We start from the raw sequence: 10718 nt of genomic DNA, 5'->3' as shown, positions 1-10718 counted from the left end.
ATAGAGGTCCTGGATGGCAGGAAGCTCGTCCCCAGTGACGTACTGGGCTGTACGCACTACCCTCTGTAGCGCCTTGCGGTCAGATGCCAAGCAGTTGCCATACCAAGCGGTAATGTTCTCAATGGTGTAGCTGTATAATGTTTTGAGGATCTGAGGGCTCATGCCAAATCTTTTCAGCTTCCTGAGGGGGAAGAGGCATTGTCGTGCCCTCTTCACGACTGTTTGTGTGTGGACCATGACCAGCCTTTCAAAGCATTTCATGGCTACAGAAGAGACTGCTACAGGGCGATAGTCATTTAGACAGGTTACCTTGGTGTTCTTGGGCACAGGGACTATGGTGGTCTACTTGAAACATGTTGGTTACAGAGAGTCCGCGAGAGGTTGAAAATGTGCAGTGAAGCCACTTGCCAGCTGGTCAGCGCATGCTCTTGAGTATGCGTCATGCCAATCCGTCTGGCCTTGTGAATGTTAACCTGTTTTAAGGTCTTACTCACTTACTCACTATCCACTATGGAGAGTGTGATCACGCAGTCATCCAGGAAAGCTGGTGCTCTTATGCATGGTTTAGTTTTGCTTGCCTCGACGCAAGCATATAAGGCAGGGTAGCCTAGTGGTGCGAGCGTTGGACAAGTAACCAAAAGTTTGCAAGTTCGAATCCCCGAGCTGACAAGGTACAAATCTGTCATTCTGCCCCTGAACAGACAGTTAACCCACTGTTCCTAGGCCATCATTGAAAATAAGAAATTGTTCTTAACTGACTTGCCTAGTAAAATAAAGGTAAAAAAAATATTTTTTTAGCTCATCGGGTAGGCTCGCGTCACTGGGCAGCTCGCTGTTTCCCTTTTGTCATCCATGATAGTTTGCAAGCCCTGCCACATCCGACCAGCGTCGGAGGCGGTGTAGTAGGATTCGATCTTAGTCATATATTGATGCTTTGCCTGTTTGATGGTTCGTCGGAGGGTGTAGCAGGATTTCTTATAAACTTGCGGACTAGTCTCCAGGTCTAGCCTTTAGCTCAGTGCGGATGTTGTCCATAATACATGGCTTCTGGTTGGGATATTTGTGTAGGGTCACTGTGGGTACGACGTCGTCGATGCCCCTATTAATGACGCTGGTGACTGATGTGGTAAACTCCTCAATGCCATCTGATGAACCCCTGAACACATTCCAATCTGTGCTAGCAAAACATCACTGGTACTTCCTGTTTTTAGTTTTTGCTTATAAGCAGGACTCAGGAGTATAGAGTTATGTCGAGATTTTGCCAAAACAATGGCGAGGGAGAGCTTTGTATGCATTTCTGTGTGTGGAGTAAAAGGTGATCTAGAGGTTTTCTTTGCTTTTAGTTGCACGTGACATGCTGGTAGAAATTAGTGCCTTCAGAAAGTATTCATACCCCAGAAAGTATTCATATTCCACATTTTCTTGTTATAGCCTGAAATCAAAATGAATTAAACAGATGGATGAAAAATACACCATAATGCCAAAGAGGGAAAAAAATGATGAGTTTTTTGTTTTTTTTGTGCAAATGCATTGAATGAAATGCATAAATATTAATTTACACAAGTATTCACACCTCTGAGTCAATACATTACAATCACCTTTGACAGTGATTACAGCTGTGAGTCTTTCTGGGTAAGTATCTTAGAGCTTTGCACACTTGGCTTGTACAAAATGTGACTAATTCTTTTAAATTCTTCAAGCATTGTCAAGTTGGTTGTTGATCATTGATAGACAGCCATTTTAGAGTCTTACCATACATTTTCAGTCCAATTTAAGTCAAAACAGTAACTTAGCCACTCAAGAACATTTAATATTGTTTTGGCAAGCAACTCCAGTATATACACTGTATACAAAACATTAGGAACACCTCTCCATGACAATGACCAGTTGAAAGCGATGATCCCTTATTGATGTCACCTGTTAAATCCACTTCAATCAGTGTAGATGGATGGGAGGAGACGTGCTAAAGAAGGATTTTTAAACCTTGAATGAGACCTGGATTGTGTGTGTGCCATTCAGAGGGTAATTGGGCAAGACCAAAGATTTTCGTGCCTTTGGACGGGGTATGGTGGTAGGTGCCAGGCGCATCGGTTTGGGTGTGTCAAGAACTGCACCGCTGCTGGATTTTTCACACTCAATCGTTTCCCGTGTGTATGAAGAATGGTGCACCACCCAAAGGACATCCAGGCAACTTGACGCAACTGTGGGAAGTGTTGGAGTCTAACATGGGCCATCATCCCTGTGGGACGCTTTCAACATCTTGCAGTCCCATGCCCCGACGAATTGAGGCTGTTCTGAGGGCAAAAGGGGGTGTAACTCAGTATTAGGAAGGTGTTCCTAATGTTTTTACACTCATTTTAATTTGGCCTGGTTTTATCTGTCTGAAAGATGAGGTTGTCTCCCAGTATCTGTTGGAGAGCAGAGTGAACCAGGTTTTCCTCTAGGATTTTGCCTATTGATCTCTATTCCATTTTTTTTTTTATCCTTAGTCCTCGCTGATGACAAGCATACCGATAACATGATGAAGCCACCCCCATGCTTGAAAATATGAAGTGGTACTCAATGTGTTGTTGGATTTGCTGCAAACGTAACTCTTTGTATTCAGGAAATTAAGTTAATTTCCTTGACACATTTTTTGCAGTTTTACTTGTGCCCTTTTGCAAACAGGATACGTGTTGGAATATAGGTTAATATTGAGGAGTAACTATGTTGATCCATCCTCAGTTTTCTCCTATCGCAGTCATTAAACTCAGTTTAAGTCACCATTGGCCTCATGGTGAAATCCCTGAGCGGTTTCCTTCAGCTACGGCAACTGAGTTAGGAAGGACGCCAATATCTTAGTAGTGACTGGCTGTATTGATACACCATCCAAAGTGTAATAACTTCACTATGCTCAAAGGGATATTCAATGTCTGTTTAAAGTGTTTAATCTACCAATAGGTGCCCTTCTTTGCAAGGCATTGGAAAACCCTGGTCTGTGTTTGTAATTCACAGCTCGACTGAGGGACCTTACAAATAATTGCATGTGTGGGGTACAGTGACGAGGTAGTCATTCAAAAATCATGTTAAACACTTATCGCACAAAATGAGTCCATGCAACTTATGAAGCACATTTTACTGCTTAATGTATTTAGGCTTGCCATAAAAGGGGTTGAGTACTTATTGACCCGAGATATTTCAGCTTTTTATTTGTAAATATTTCTAAAAACATAATTCCACTTTGATATATTATGGGGTATTGTGTGTAGGCCAGTGACACAAAATCTCAATTTAGTCAAGGGGTGTACTTTCTGAAGGCATTCTAGGTAACACGTGTGTGTGTGTGTGTGTGTGTGTGTGTGTGTGTGTGTGTGTGTGTGTGTGTGTGTCTGTAAGTATATAGGAGAGGGAGATTCTGCTAAGATATTTGGGGGTGTGCCAGGGTCTGTAGGTTGAAAACAGCCCTTGGGAGGGGCACTGTTGCAGACCCAAACCGTTCTGCCGCTCTCTTTGATGTGGCACTACACAAGGAATTCCCACCCAAGGTCTCCAAGACGATGGCCTTCGCAAACAAGACTGACTCCACTGGCAGTTCGGCATGGAACCGTCTCCCCTCACCTCAGTTCCTTTCTCATGGTTGGTGGTGTTTAGCATTAGGCTAAAAAGCATCACGCCAAAACCCACAGGACGTTTACCTGTCGGTTTGGACGAGTGGTTCTTATCTCCAAATCAGAGATATGATAAGAGCACCAAAGAGAATAGATAGCCAGGACAAGCTGAAGCCAAGGGGTGTGGCACAGTGTTAGTGGAGGACCCTTTGAACTCTGAGGGTCTCTAGACACCGCAGGGAGGTTAGAAGGGGAGGCTGACTGTTTGCAGAAGCTGGATGGAAGGACATGCTTGGCATCCCTCTATCTACCAGCCCTTTTTTTTTTTTTTTTTTTTTGCATGGCATCACATTTGAAAGGTTGAGGCTCATTTAATTATTTTTAGGTGGGAGAATTTGCTAATTTCCTCTGGAGGGGGTGATCATGCACCCAAAACACACCTTTCCCACCATGCTCCTCCACTTAGGGAACACTTTGTCAGGGATTAACAGAGGCCCCAAAATCCCCTCTGAACCCACAATGATTCTTTAATCGTTAGAGCATTTGCCTCATGGGCTCAAGCCAACCAACCAGGCTTGAAAATGGCACTTAGTAAGAAAACCACATACTAAATCCCACAACAAAGATTATTTGGATAATTGTAATTCTGAGAAAAAACAGATTGCCTGACTTCTCATATATGCCTCTTGGTACAGATGGTTGTTTTCTAACACAAAGGGGGAAACTAAAAAAGGGTTTGCATGCCTTTTAAACAATGTAGCAAGAGAGCAACAAGTTCAGTAAGTATAAGGGGGTTTGGACCAAGATGTTGCATGTCCAAAAGAAGGAGGAGCAATTAAGATTGCAACTGCAGTTATACTGAAACAAATAATAAACACAACATGCAACAATTTCAAAGAGTTTACTGAGTTACAGTTCACAAAAGGAAATCAGACAACTTAAATACATTCATTTGGCCCTAATCTATGGATTTCACATGACTGGTAATACAGATATGCATCTGTTGGCCACTGATACTTTTATTTTTAAGTAGGGGGCGTGGATCAGAATTTGCCTCATGCAGCACAACAAATCTACTTCACATTGAGTTGATCAAGCTGTTGATTATGGAATGTTGTCCCACTCCTCTTCAATGGCTGTACGAAGATGCTAGATATTGGCAGGAACTGGGACATGCTGTCGTACACGTCAATCCAGAGCATCCTAAACATGCTCAATGGGTGACATGTCTAGTGAGTACTCAGGACATGGAATGCCTGGGCCATTTTCAGCTTCCAGGAATTGTGTTCAGAGGCTTGCGACATGGGGCCGTGCCTTATCATGCTGAAACATGAGGTGATGGCGGCAGATGAATGGCAACACAATGGGCTTCAAGATCTAGTCACAGTGTCCATATGCATTCAAATTGCCATTGATAAAATACAATTGTATTCCTTGTCGGTAGCTTATGCCTGCCCATATCATAACCCCACCACCACCATGGGGAACTCTGTTCACAATGTTGACATCAGCAAACGCCTTGCCCACATGATGCCATATATGCGGTCTGCCTTCTGCCCCCTACAGTTGAGAGATTCATCCATGAAGAGCTCACTTCTCCAGCGTGCCAGTAGCCATCGAAGGTGAGTATTTGCCCACAAGACGGTTACGACGCCAAACTGCAGTCAGCATACCAAATGCACGCTCCCTCAAAACTTGAGACAGTTGTGGCATTGTGTTGTGTGACAAAACATTTTGGTGGCCTTTTATTGTCCCCAGGACAAGATTCACCTGTGTAATGGTCATGCCGTTTAATCAGCTTCTTGATATTCCACACCTGTCAGGTGGATGGATCATCTTAGCAAAGCAGAATTCTCACTAACAGGGATATAAACAAATTTGTGCAAAAAAATAGTTCTCTAAGCTTTTTTGCTCTTATCGAAAATTTCTCTATTTTATTTCAGCTCATGCAACATGGAACCAACCCATTACATTCATATTTTTGTTCAGTGTAGTACAGTAGCTCTCTTCCAGGATAGGAGAGGGTCATCTTCCTCCTCTGGATTTCCTGAGCAAACAACTAATGGCCACTAATACCAGAAACCATGGAGAGAGGTGAATAGGCAATTAGCAAAAAAGGGAAGCTTATAAAAAGTTAATGCTGTAAGGAGCCTGGTGGGGAGTTAACCAGGAACCCACTGTGCGTTAATTTCGGTCCAAGAAAATCTACACATGGCTCAGTTTGAGATAGGAGGGAGGCAGCTCAAGGGGAGGGTTGGGGGACAAGAGGGGTATCGTGTTCACATTTGTTTCAGATTTCATCCATGTAAACAAAGGGAGGCAGGCAGACACGCTGGGGCCTATTTAAATTAGGCCCAGACTAACATCCAGTCAGAAGTTCCTGCCTCACGCCCCGCGCATGCTAGGCCATCAGCACTTTCTGACTCGCTACGGCTTTGATGAGATCACGCAGAGCTCTTGTGGCGGGGCTAAAACTAGTTCTTTCGTTTTTTGATGTAATTTTCCCCCTGTTTATTACAGTGGATGAGAGGCTTCTTGGTGTGTGTGTGTGTGTGTGTGTGTAATGCTCTCTCTTTTGCTTTTGTTTCAGCCCTGTTGGAGTCTACACAGTTCATGTACAGCACTGACAGAGAATAAGTAGACCAGTACAATCTCTCAAAAAGACCTGGGGGGCTTGTTGGCAAATTTGACGTCAATTTGGTAAGCATTTGGGTTCATCTAGATCCAGGCTACAGCTTCCCCCATTGGCTGTTGATGTAGTGGGCATACACAGCCTGTACAACTCAACTAGCACCAGCTGTATGAAAATGACCACCAAGGCCATTCTGGCAGTGGAGCATTAATTTGTAACTAGGGTGGAACATTCAAGTAACTGAGGTGAGTGGGGGCAGGGTTCAGATGGAATAAAGTTAACAGTTAAAGTCCACTTCCTTCCTCCTACCGGCCCAAAGCGAAGCAGTGGGAACTGAAGCCTTTCTGTGCCTCCCGAGTAACCCCAAATGTGGCCGGAACAGCAGACAAACTCTCGATACAAGCGTCCACAAAAATAAACTCTGGTCGTATTATTTTCACTCCACTTTTCCTGTTGGTTTGATTTAACACTAGCTACACCCAGTCGCGCCAACAGACACACACCAGGGTTTGGTCTTTTTGGAAATAACTCTGTGTCCATGTTGGCCACATGAGTTGAACTGGCATGGGGCACGTATATAGAAAACCCAGGTTTAGACTGGGAGATCGGCAGTTTGTACAAAAAAAACAGGCATCCAATTCCGCCTGATATGTGTGTTGGTCTTGCTTGGACTGGCCAATGCAAATAACCTCGATCCTATATTTTGCGTCCACTGCACACAGGTTGTTGCTTGGTTCGTGGAGTATGCATGGGCATTGTTGAACAAATTGGGGAACGACTACTATGTGTGGAAGAGACTACATTTTCTGAATACTAAACTCAGTAAAAAAAAGAAATGTCCCCTTTTCAGGACCCTGTCTTTCTAAGATAATTAGTAAAAATCCAAATAACTTCACAGATCTTCATTGTAAAGGGTTTAAACACTGTTTCCCATGCTTGTTCAATGAACCATAAACAATTAATGAACATGCACCTGTGGAACGGTCGTTAAGACACTAACAGCTTACAGACGGTAGGCAATTAAGGTCAGTTATGAAAGCTTAAGACACTAGAGGCCTTTTTACTGACTCTGAAAAACACCAAAAGAAAGATGCCCAGGGTCCCTGCTCATCTGCGTGAACGTGCCTTAGGCATGCTGCAAGGAGGCATGAGGACTGCCGATGTGGCCAGGGAAATAAATTCCAATGTCCGTACTGTGAGACGCCTAAGACGGCGCTACAGAGACAGGACGGACAGCTGATTATCCTCGCAGTGGCAGACCACGTGTAACAAACACCTGCACAGGATCAGTACATCTGAACATCACACCTGCGGGACAGGTACAGGATGGCAACAACAACTGCCCGAGTTACACCAGGAACGCACAATCCCTCCACTGTCCGCAATAGGCTGAGAGAGGCAGGTCCTCACCAGACATCACCGGCAACAACGTCACCTATGGGCACAAAACCCAACGTCGCTGGACCAGACAGGACTGGCAAAGTGCACTTCACTGACGAGTTGCGGTTTGGTCTCACCAGGAGTGATGGTCTGATTCGCGTTTATTGTTGAAGGAATTACAGAGGCTTGTACTCTGGAGCGGGATCGATTTGGAGGTGGAGGATCCATCATGGTCTGGAGCGGTGTGTCACAGCATCATCGGACTGAGCTTGTTGTCATTGCAGTGAATCTCAACGCTGTGCATTACAGGGAAGACATCCTCCTCCCTCATGTGGTACCCTTCCTGCAGGCTCATCCTGACATGACCCTCCAGCATGACAATGCCACTAGCCATACTGCTTGTTCTGTGCGTGATTTCCTGCAAGACAGGAATGTCAGTGTTCTGCTATGGCCAGCGAAGAGCTCGGAACTTAATCCCATTGAGCACGTCTGGGACCTGTTGGATCGGAGGGTGAGGGCTAGGGCCATTCCCCCCAGAAATGTCCGGGAACTTGCAGGTGCCTTGGTGGAAGAGTGGGGTAACATCTCACAGCAAGAACTGACAAATCTGGTGAAGTCCATGAGGAGGAGATGCACTGCAGGACTTAATGCAGCTGGTGGCCACACCAGACACTGACTGTTACTTTTGATTTTGACCCCCACTTTGTTCAGGGACACATTATTCCGTGTCTGTTCATCACATGTCTGTGGAACTTGTTCAGTTTATGTCTCAGTTGTTAAATCTTATGTTCATACAAATATTTACACATGTTAAGCTCACCTGAGAATCATTTTCATTGAATCATTTCAGATCCTAATCAAGCACCCTGAAACCTCCTGCTTGCACACAATGATTGAACTAACTCATCATAGAACAGTCTTCATAACTGGGAGAAGCCATTTATTCAGGCATAGCGATATGCACGGTACAGACTTTATTGTTCAGAGAGAAGCCAACTATCAACAACAAGCGCTCCTGAAAGGACGAAATAGAGAACCACTTCTTTTGGAGTTCACTCTCCCTGGCCATCAATGACTTTTGCTGCCAGATAGCTGGAGATGGTAAACAAAAAAGGCACTTGTAGAGACAATGCCACCGCGCCCGTTGCTTTCCTCCGACTCTACTACCCCCCCCCACAGCCCCTGAGCAGTGTGGGAAAGCACCTCCCTCGCCTCTGTCCATCGGAGGATGGAGAGGCTCCCTCTCTGTTGTGATATGTGCACAATAACATCCTGATAAATGTCCTGCAATGTTCCCACCGGTGGGGAAACGGTACACAAACAAAGCCCTGAAGTTTTCTGGCTAAGCACGGGATGGGATTGGAGCCAGGGGTGTGTCCACCATTCGGGCTCCGGCGACAAGCACACTATTGGTGGGAGGATGGATCAGTGGGAAATGAACAGCGAGTTTTTAATCCCTAAACCTGCAGCAGTAGGTAGTACTGTATAGAAGTTCTAGAACATTGCTATGGGGTGGGGTTTAACCATGTTTTATAAAGGTTGTGGGGGGGGATATCATGGAGGGAGCTGGTGGTGGATGGTGGACGCAGCGCTTAGGTGTTGACCTAAGACCACATAGATTCTTGGCCATCGGTCGCAGGCTGTGGCCTTACACACATTCACACAGAACAGGTTCAATCGGCTATGAAAAGCCAACTGACATTTACTCCTAGATGACCCTGCTGGTCATCTATGAACATTTTAACATCTTGGCTATGCTCTGTTATAATCTCCACCCGGCACAGCCAGAGGAGGACTGGCCACCCCTCATAGCCTGGTTCCTCTCTAGGTTTCTTCCTAGGTCCCGGCCTTTCTAGGGAGTTTTCCCTAGCCACCTTGCATTGTTTGTTGTTTGAGGTTTTAGGCTGGGTTTCTGTACATGCGCTTATGTACGGGGCGGCAGAGTAGCCTAGTGGTTAGAGCGTTGGACTAGTAACCGGAAGGTTGCAAGTTCAAACCCCCGAGCTGACAAGGTACAAATCTGTCGTTCTGCCCCTGAACAGGCAGTTAACCCACTGTTCCTAGGCAGTCATTGAAAATAAGAATTTGTTCTTAACTGACTTGCTAGGTAAAATAAAAAAATACATGTAAAAAGGGCTTTATAAATACATTTGATTTATTAATGGTGATTGGAGATACACTGCATGACATACCGTGTTGAGGTCTTGTGTCCAGTTTCACATGGCGAGCTCTGTTTACCAAGGCCTAGCAGAGCAGAATTAGAGTCCGACACCATTCGTCTGGGGTCATATGATGGACAACATCGTTGGTTCTCACCCGTCTCTGTTGTGAACTCCTAGGCTCAGGTCAGGGTGGTAAAAATGTGTATGGTATGGTGGCGCTCATCTTGGACTGGGTTATTTAGAAATATTTGAATGACACTAATGCATTTGCAATAATTATTAGGCATATCCAGTGCTATGATACTGAGAGCAACAACCAGGTAGTGGACTACAATAAGTTCCGTGATAAGTGTCACTCTCAACCCTATGAAATAGGCTAGCTTTTGCTGAGGAATAGTAAGCTAACTTGACTTCTCATAATGTCTCCTGTTTTTCCCTCCAAAATAAGACACTTAAAATGTTTTGGACTGAATGGCTGTAGTTGACGTGTGCCGAGCTAGCTGCCTAGCAATGCACAGCACACATTTGGCAAACGTGTGTTGTTATTCTTGACGTCCATTCACAGCTAGCTTGCTAGTCAACTTGTTAGCAGTCACACTGACAAACCTTTATAAAACGCTCACATCAAAGAATAATGGTGATGTTGTCCAATTGAGTCAGAGACCATTTCCAGTGTTAATTGGCAGACATTTTAGTGTTTGTGTTATAAACCATTTATTTAAGACCTATATTAATTAGTCATCTAAGCTTACCGGTATACTTGCTTGCATGGGCTTGCGTATACCTTGACAAAGAAAAAGGTACCATTTTGACACCCAGAAACAACCATATGCTCAACAGTGCTGAAAACCTCTCTGCGGGGAACCAAGTTAAAGGCCTACTCCTTCCCATTCCATCATCATACTGTAACATGTTGTATTTCAAAACACGTTCATCTGTGTTTTAGGATGAGGTTAA

The 10718-nt window shown here is 44.7% G+C and overlaps 1 long non-coding RNA gene across 1 annotated transcript; it reads left to right on the top strand.

Annotated features, from left to right (window-relative positions):
- Positions 1-5177: 5177 nt before the first annotated feature.
- LOC135520517 (uncharacterized) lies at positions 5178-8529 on the top strand. Its single transcript, XR_010452397.1, has 3 exons — positions 5178-5209; positions 6178-6287; positions 8450-8529. It is a non-coding gene; the product is annotated as an uncharacterized LOC135520517 (long non-coding RNA).
- The last annotated feature ends 2189 nt before the right edge of the window (positions 8530-10718 follow it).

The sequence above is a fragment of the Oncorhynchus masou genome, chromosome 4 (assembly GCF_036934945.1).
Source record: "Oncorhynchus masou masou isolate Uvic2021 chromosome 4, UVic_Omas_1.1, whole genome shotgun sequence".
Classification (NCBI taxonomy): Eukaryota; Metazoa; Chordata; class Actinopteri; order Salmoniformes; family Salmonidae; genus Oncorhynchus; species Oncorhynchus masou.
Note: the sequence above shows the minus strand (reverse complement) of the source record. Positions and strands in the feature narration are given on the sequence as shown.